The sequence below is a fragment of the Cebus imitator genome, unplaced genomic scaffold, assembly GCF_001604975.1.
Source record: "Cebus imitator isolate Cc_AM_T3 unplaced genomic scaffold, Cebus_imitator-1.0 Scaffold280, whole genome shotgun sequence".
Lineage (NCBI taxonomy): Eukaryota > Metazoa > Chordata > Mammalia > Primates > Cebidae > Cebus > Cebus imitator.
Genome location: NW_016107595.1, coordinates 3,383,938 through 3,390,587, shown reverse-complemented (window position 1 = coordinate 3,390,587; position 6,650 = coordinate 3,383,938). Strand labels below are relative to the sequence as shown.

Genomic DNA, 6,650 nt, shown 5'->3' with positions numbered 1-6,650 from the left:
AAAAATTAGCTGGGCATGGTGGCACTCACCTGTAGTCCCAGCTACTCAGGAGGCTGAGGCAGGAGTATCACTTGAACTGGGGAGGCAGAGGTTGCAGTGGGCCTAGATCACACCACTGTACTCCTGGGCAACAAAGCAGGACTCTGTCTCAAAAAATAATAATAATAAAAGGCCAGGTGTGGTGGCTCACGCCTGTAATCCCACCACTTTAGGAGGCGGGCGGGTGGATCACTTGAGGTTGGGAGTTAGACACCAACCTGACCAACACGGAGAAATCTCGTCTCTTATACTAAAAATACAAAATTAGCTGGGTGTGGTGGCAGGCTCCCATTATCCCAGCTACCTGGGAGGCTGAGGCAGGAGAATCGCTTGAACTCGAGAGGCAGAGGTTCCAGTGAGCCAAGATTGCGCCACTGCACTCTAGCCTGGGAAACAAGAGCAAAACTGTCTTTAAAAAAAAAAAATCCCACAATACATCCAAATCACTAACACACAAGTCTTCCCATTCTTTACAACCCTTCCAAGATGAGAAGCAATCTTCATAAAAACCAGCTTTGGAATTTAGGGGACAAATAAGAAATGAAAGATGAAGGAGGGGAGGGAGTAAGTGAAGACAGAGGATCTAGAAAATCCCTTGGAAATTTCCCACACTCTAAAAACTGTTTCCTCTAGAAAAGGTCCAACTTTTCTGAGTCCCAAGCTGAAGAACGAAATGCAAAGTGGCAACTAACTCTGTGGTTCAGCTCCTTAAAATCTAGCTGATAACGCTGCTCCACTAGAACAAAGCAGGGCCAGGATGGTGTCCCCATGTCACCAGATTATCCCCTACCTCCTCGAACAGAGGTGCCCTGGAGCCTGGACCAGAAAATGGCCTTGTGTTTTAGAAGCGCCAGGGAAATGCTGAGCGGGGTTTGCAAACTGCAGCATCTGTGGGCTCTGAAGCACCAAAAGCTGGCTCCTCAGCTCTGCCTCTCTACTAAGAGGCCTTGAGCAAGCCGCCTGGCCTCCAGGAGCCCCAATTTCCTCATCTGTGAAGTGCAGATAATACTCCTCTACCCACCGTGGGTTTCTTATGGGCACCGAATACGTCTGTGCAGGGAGCTTAAAACACAGTAGGCACTCAAACCGAGGGCTAGTATGAGCTACTAGCTCTCCTCCACAGCTTGTGGTCAGGTCTGACAAGCTACTGTTCTTAGCATATGTTAACTGGTGCCGGCAAACATTATTTCTTGTAATCTAGTTTAAAAGAAAACTTGTAACAACTACCATAAGTCAACAGGACAAGTAAGTCCAAGACTGAGACACCGGCACAGAGGGCCGTCTGTCTCTCAGTTTCTGTGCTGCCACAGCCAGGAGGTGTCACTGTGTGAATGGGCACACAGAACCAGAGATGTAACCAGCCCTGTGTACTCGAAGAAAACTGAAAGAAGTAAACCGGTAGGAAGAAAGAAAATTAAAGGCTCAAGCGACTCACTCGGACTTTGATCTAAAGAATTCGAAGCTCTTAAGATAAGGATGAACATACACCTAAAGACGTTAAGTCAGACCTACAAAATTTTGCCCTGTGCAAAATTCTCAGGGCAGGGCAGAAACACGCACCTAAGGGTTGTCATTCACTTGCTAAGGGAGGGGTCACCATTCATTTCTGGGTCCCAGTGTGCGCACACTCCAAGTGTCCGTCAGGCTCTCAGCCTGGGCCCTGCCCATAAGCCTTTCCTTGTTGAAGTGATCAATTCCGATTCTTGGCAATAATCCCTTTAAAAGGCCAGCTGCCGCTGTCTAGTCACTGATGCCGACCCACTCCAGGTGGGAAAAAAGAAATGAATGGAGCAACTGCCTAGATGGGGAGGCAAATTTAAAGTGTCGGGCCTTGAGATAGGCTGGAGATCAGAGAGGGGGAAGGGTCCCGCGGCTCCCGGGGGTCAGGCAGGAAGGGCGCGAGCGGGGGGAGGGCCGGCCCTCCAGGCGTGGGCGCGCGGGGACTCTTATTCTGACACGGGATCCTCCTCCGCCGCCGCCGCCGCCGCCGCCGCGGGGTTCAGCGCTGCTGCCCCGCTCGCCTGGGACCCCCGCCCCCGAGCGGGACCCCCGCCCCGCGCGCCCACGTGCCGCCTGCCCGCCGCCCCCACCCGTCCCGACTGCTCGGAAGAGGCGCCTCACGGCCCAGCCCTTCACCCGACCCCGCAGGAAGAGCAGGACGGAAGCGGGGCGAAGCCGCGACTTTCCGGGACCCCCGCCCCGCCCGGCCCCCACGTGCCCGGGCCGCCTCGGGGCGAGGAACTTTCCAGGGCAGCGCAAGAAGACGCTCCCAGAATACAAGGAGTAGAACTCGCTCGCTCTCACTTTTCCACGCTCTTGCGGGGGTACCTCATAGCCCCTCGAGGCCCCGACCCTTCGCGGCCCGCGCCGCTCCAGTCTCAGCCGCACGTCCCCGGCCCCCGCCCCCCGCCAAGTTTGGTCCAGAACTTACCGGGCCGCGGGTCGGCCGGGCCCTAGGGCAGCGCGCGGGTTCGTGGGGCTGCGGGGCTGGGGCCGGGGTCGCCCGCGGGGCCGGGCGGCGGAGGGGCCGGGGGCGCCGGGCCGCGCGCGCTCGTTCCGCCTGTGGGGCCGCCCGGGCCCGCGGCGCTCGCTCCGCCGGTCCGCCCGCCCGCCCGCGCCGCCGGCCAGATAATGCGCCCCTCGGCCGCACACATGGAGCCCGGCGCCGGCGTCACCGCCCGGGACATGCGCACCAGGTCAGCGCGCCCGGCCCGCGGCCCCCAAAACACCGGGGAGCTCTTAAAGGCGACGCCGCCCGCCCGCGCCCGGCTGGGCGGGGCCCGGCGACCGAGGGGCGGGGCCGAACGAGAAGGGAGGAGCTCGTGGGCGGGGCTCCGGGCGTACAAGGCGGGCCCCTGAATCGAGGGGGCGGGGCCGGCCGGTCCCGCCCCGGAAGCACCGCCCCTCTCCGGCGCGCTCCCACGCGACACCTCGCTGGGCGCGCTGGTTTCCCACGCCGGCTCCGGCTGGCTCCCTCCCCGGAGAGTCCCAGCGCCCTCCGCAGGCCGAGGGGTCGTCGCCAGCTCACCGGCGGCAGAGCCGGGCGGGCCGCACCCAGGGCTGACTCACGACGCGCTCACTGCTGACCTCGCGCCAGCTGAGCTGGGCGACCTCAAGCAACTCAGGGTTGCCTTTGAAACGCGAGTTAGAATGTCACCCCAGCGGGGTCGTCACGCAGAAGCTCTTCTCTGGGAACTTCGGCCCCGGTGTCTGTGGGGAGGGCGGGGTGCGGTTCGGCTGAACGATCACTTCTCCAGCGCAGTGAACAGAGTTCTACAAAGAAAGCTCCAGACCCACCCACCTTAAGACACTTGGGGATAACTGCTCTCCCTCTCCAGTTACCTCCCAATCTGCCCTCGTGCCTCTGGGAGAAGGTGAACCCCCCTCAAGAAAGCAAATCTGCACCCTTCCCTCTCCAGTGACAGGGAGGAAACACAGGAGACAGAATGAAAACCTGAAAGAGAATGGACTTTGGAGATGTTAAACTACATAAAGCAAAATATAACTTTATCAAGTTCATGGAAAATCTAGGACCACAAGGCGGCTCTCAATACCAAAGTCAGGTTCTGAAGAATCCCCAAAACCGCCTATTTTCATGTTGTTTTAAAACAAACAATTCCTGATAAGACACCTAGACTCCTGAAGAGTGATGACAAAATGTTTCATCACATACCCTAATACATCTACATGTACAACTGAAAAGTTTCACCAAACATAAATTTACCACGTGCAAGGTACTGTTATCTTCTATTCTGCTTCATTTGAAAAGAAAAGGTAACACCTACCAATGGCTGGGTCTCAACCGTAAACTGGAAAAACACTTTATGTAGAACAAGTTTTACAAAACATTTTTTCTAAAAAGAAAATAATAATTATTTTTCTGCTGTATGTCACCTTAAACAGAAAGTTCAAAAAAAGCTCCTTTCAGCGGGTGTGGTGGTTTATGCCTGTAATCCCAGCACTTTGGGAGGCCAAGGTGAGTGGATCATGAGATCAGGAATTCAAGACCAGCCTGACCAACACGGTGAAACCGTCTCTACAAAAAATACAAAAATTAGCCAGGTGTGGTGTCACCCACCTGTAATCCCAGCTACTCAGAAGGCTGATGCAGAAGAATTGCTTGAACCCAGGAGGCGGAGGTTGCAGTGAGCCAAGATCGCACCACTACACCCCAGCCTGGGGGACAGAGCAAGATTCTGTCTCAAAAAAAATAAAAAAAAGGCCAGGTGTGGTGGCTCACACCTGTAATCCCAGCACTTTGGGAGGCCAAGGCAAGGGGATCATGGGGTCAGGAGAGCAAGACCATCCTGGCCAACATGGTGAAACCCCGTCTCTACTAAAAATACAAAAATTATCTGAGTGTGGTGGTGCATGCCTGTAATCCCAGCTCCTCGGGAGGCTGAGGTAGGAGAATCACTTGAACCCAGGAGGCAGAGGTTGTAGTGAGCCGAGAATGTGCCACTGCACTCCAGCCTAGCGACAGGAGCGAGACTCAGTCTCAAAAAAACGAAAAGCTCCTTTTTAATTCTGTGTTGAGTTCTATATACAATTGTCAATTTTTTGTAGTTGATTTCGCTCCCACACACATACCCCAAAATCTTCCCAGTACTTAATGCAGCATCTGGTACAACCTCCAATAGGCCAAAAGAGAATTCAACCTAAAAGTGATACAAAATACAAATTGTTGACCCCCCAATCACTTTCTCTGACCCAGTTATGTCAGTAAGTTGCTTTGCTTTGCTACAAAGAAATTCATTGTTTCCTATATCTAAAAAAGAAAAAAAAAAAGAAATTCAAAGTTCAATTTCAGAAACCAAACAAACAAAACAGTCTTATTCTCAAACAGGTGACTTGGTACAGGAATTCAGAGAGCTCCCTGATCCCAAGTGCAAGCATAGTTTAGGGCAAATATCCAGGTTTTTCACCCTAACTTGGTGGCTGTATATTTTGAGAACTGCTTTATGCTACGATGATGAATCACATGATGTATATTAAAGCAATACAAGCAAAATATTATCTCACTGCTCCTCACCTGGGTCTTGATTAATGTCAATTTAATTAGCTACAAACAGAGCAAAGTGTGGTCAGGTGGGAGACCTGAGACTTGAGCCAGATATACAGATTCCAGAGTTTGAGCTGGCAAGCTCTATGTGAGTCCCCAAGGTGACAACCACCCTTTTTTGTTTTTTAAAGAGGGAGGCATCAACTGAAACATATCAATGACACACCCCGGTGGACTGAGGAGTGCACTGGTGAAAAGTGGGTTGCTCCAGAGAGGAGTGCCAACTTCTCAGCCGGGAAAGTCAGGTGGGAAGTAGGAGGATTGGGGGGTATGCTGGTGGAGTGAATAGCTACAGGGCTACAGGGTTGATTCTGTCATAGGACAAGAGGGGCCAGGAGGGTAGATGGATAAGTAGTAGTGAATCCAGATCTGCCTGGGCTCCCATAGGCTCAGGCTGGGTGAATGCTGAGGCTGTTTGGATTAAAGACCTTTCTGCCTCAGAGCCCAGTGCTGGACTAAACAGCAAATAGTTCAGCTGGGTAATTATGAAATATGATGCAATCACCTTCAGATGCCATTCTAAAGCTGAAGAAACTAATTAAGAGACAGCTAGGGCCAGAACCATGTTTTCTAAAAGTTTTCTCTTTGCCCTGAAAACAAGATAGTCAATACTTAGTGACGGCTGGGTACAGTGGCTCACCTCTGTAATCTCAGCACTTTGGGAGTCTGAGGCGGGTGAATCACCTGAGGTCAGGAGTTTGAGACTAGCCCAGTCAACATGGTGAAACCCCAACTCTACTAAAAATACAAAAATTAGCCAGGGACAGTGGTTCACGACTGAATTCCAGGCAGGAGAACTGCTTGAACCTGGGAGGCGGAGGTTGCAGTGAGCCCAGATCACACCACTGTACTCCAGCCTGGCAACAGAGCGAGACTCTGTCTCGAAAAAATACAAAAATTAGCCAGGCATGATGGCATGCACCTGTGATCACAGCTACTCGGGAGGCTGAGGCAGAAGAATCGCTGAACCCAGGAGGCAGGGGTTGCCATAAACCAAGATCACACTACTGCACTCCAGCCTGGGTGACAGAGCCAGACTCCATGTCAAAAAAAAAAAAAGCAAACAAACAAAACTTAATGATAGCAGTTGTTAATACTATACTTTAAATACACTTGTTCTTTAGTTAAAATTTTCTTCCAGGCTGAGCACAGTGGCTCACAACTGTAATCCCAGTACTCTGGGGGGCCAAGGTGAGAGAATCACTTGAGGCCAGGAGTTTGAAACCAGCCGGGTTGACATAGTGAGATCCCATCTCTATAACAAAGGAAAAATTGGCATCTCAGCTCCGCTTAATCACACAAGTCCAGTGTGTGCTTGGCATGTTTTCAGGGAGGCAGAGAAAGGCTCTCCTAATGCACAACAGAACCGCCTAGAATGGCCTCCCTGTTCTTAGGAGTACGACAGTTTTTGGGTAAAAAAAATTAAAAAAAAAGAGGCCAGGCATGGTGGCTCACGCCTGTAATCCAAGCACTTTGGAGGCCAAGGCAGGCGGATCACCTGAGGCCGGGAGTTCAAGACCAGCCTGACCAACATGGTGAAACCACGACT

General features: G+C 52.4%; 1 protein-coding gene and 1 non-coding gene across 12 annotated transcripts in view; one reads left to right on the top strand and one right to left on the bottom strand.

Annotated features, from left to right (window-relative positions):
• The window catches only part of GATAD2A (GATA zinc finger domain containing 2A), a 125,018-nt gene that overhangs the window by 100,220 nt on the left and 18,148 nt on the right, over positions 1–6,650 (bottom strand). For 2 of the 11 annotated variants that reach the window (XM_017501372.2, XM_037728801.1), the window contains exon 1: positions 2,471–2,819. The exons of 6 other annotated variants lie outside the window; for them this stretch is intronic. The gene's annotated coding sequence lies outside the window, so the exon portion shown is untranslated. Of the gene's footprint in view, positions 1–2,470; positions 2,820–6,650 lie in introns of those variants that run through there. 3 more of the 11 variants (XM_017501371.2, XM_017501375.2, XM_017501380.2) reach the window with 3 other exon arrangements.
• On the top strand, positions 6,376–6,508 carry LOC119467341. The gene has a single exon (XR_005195881.1). It is a non-coding gene; the product is annotated as a small nucleolar RNA SNORA64/SNORA10 family (small nucleolar RNA).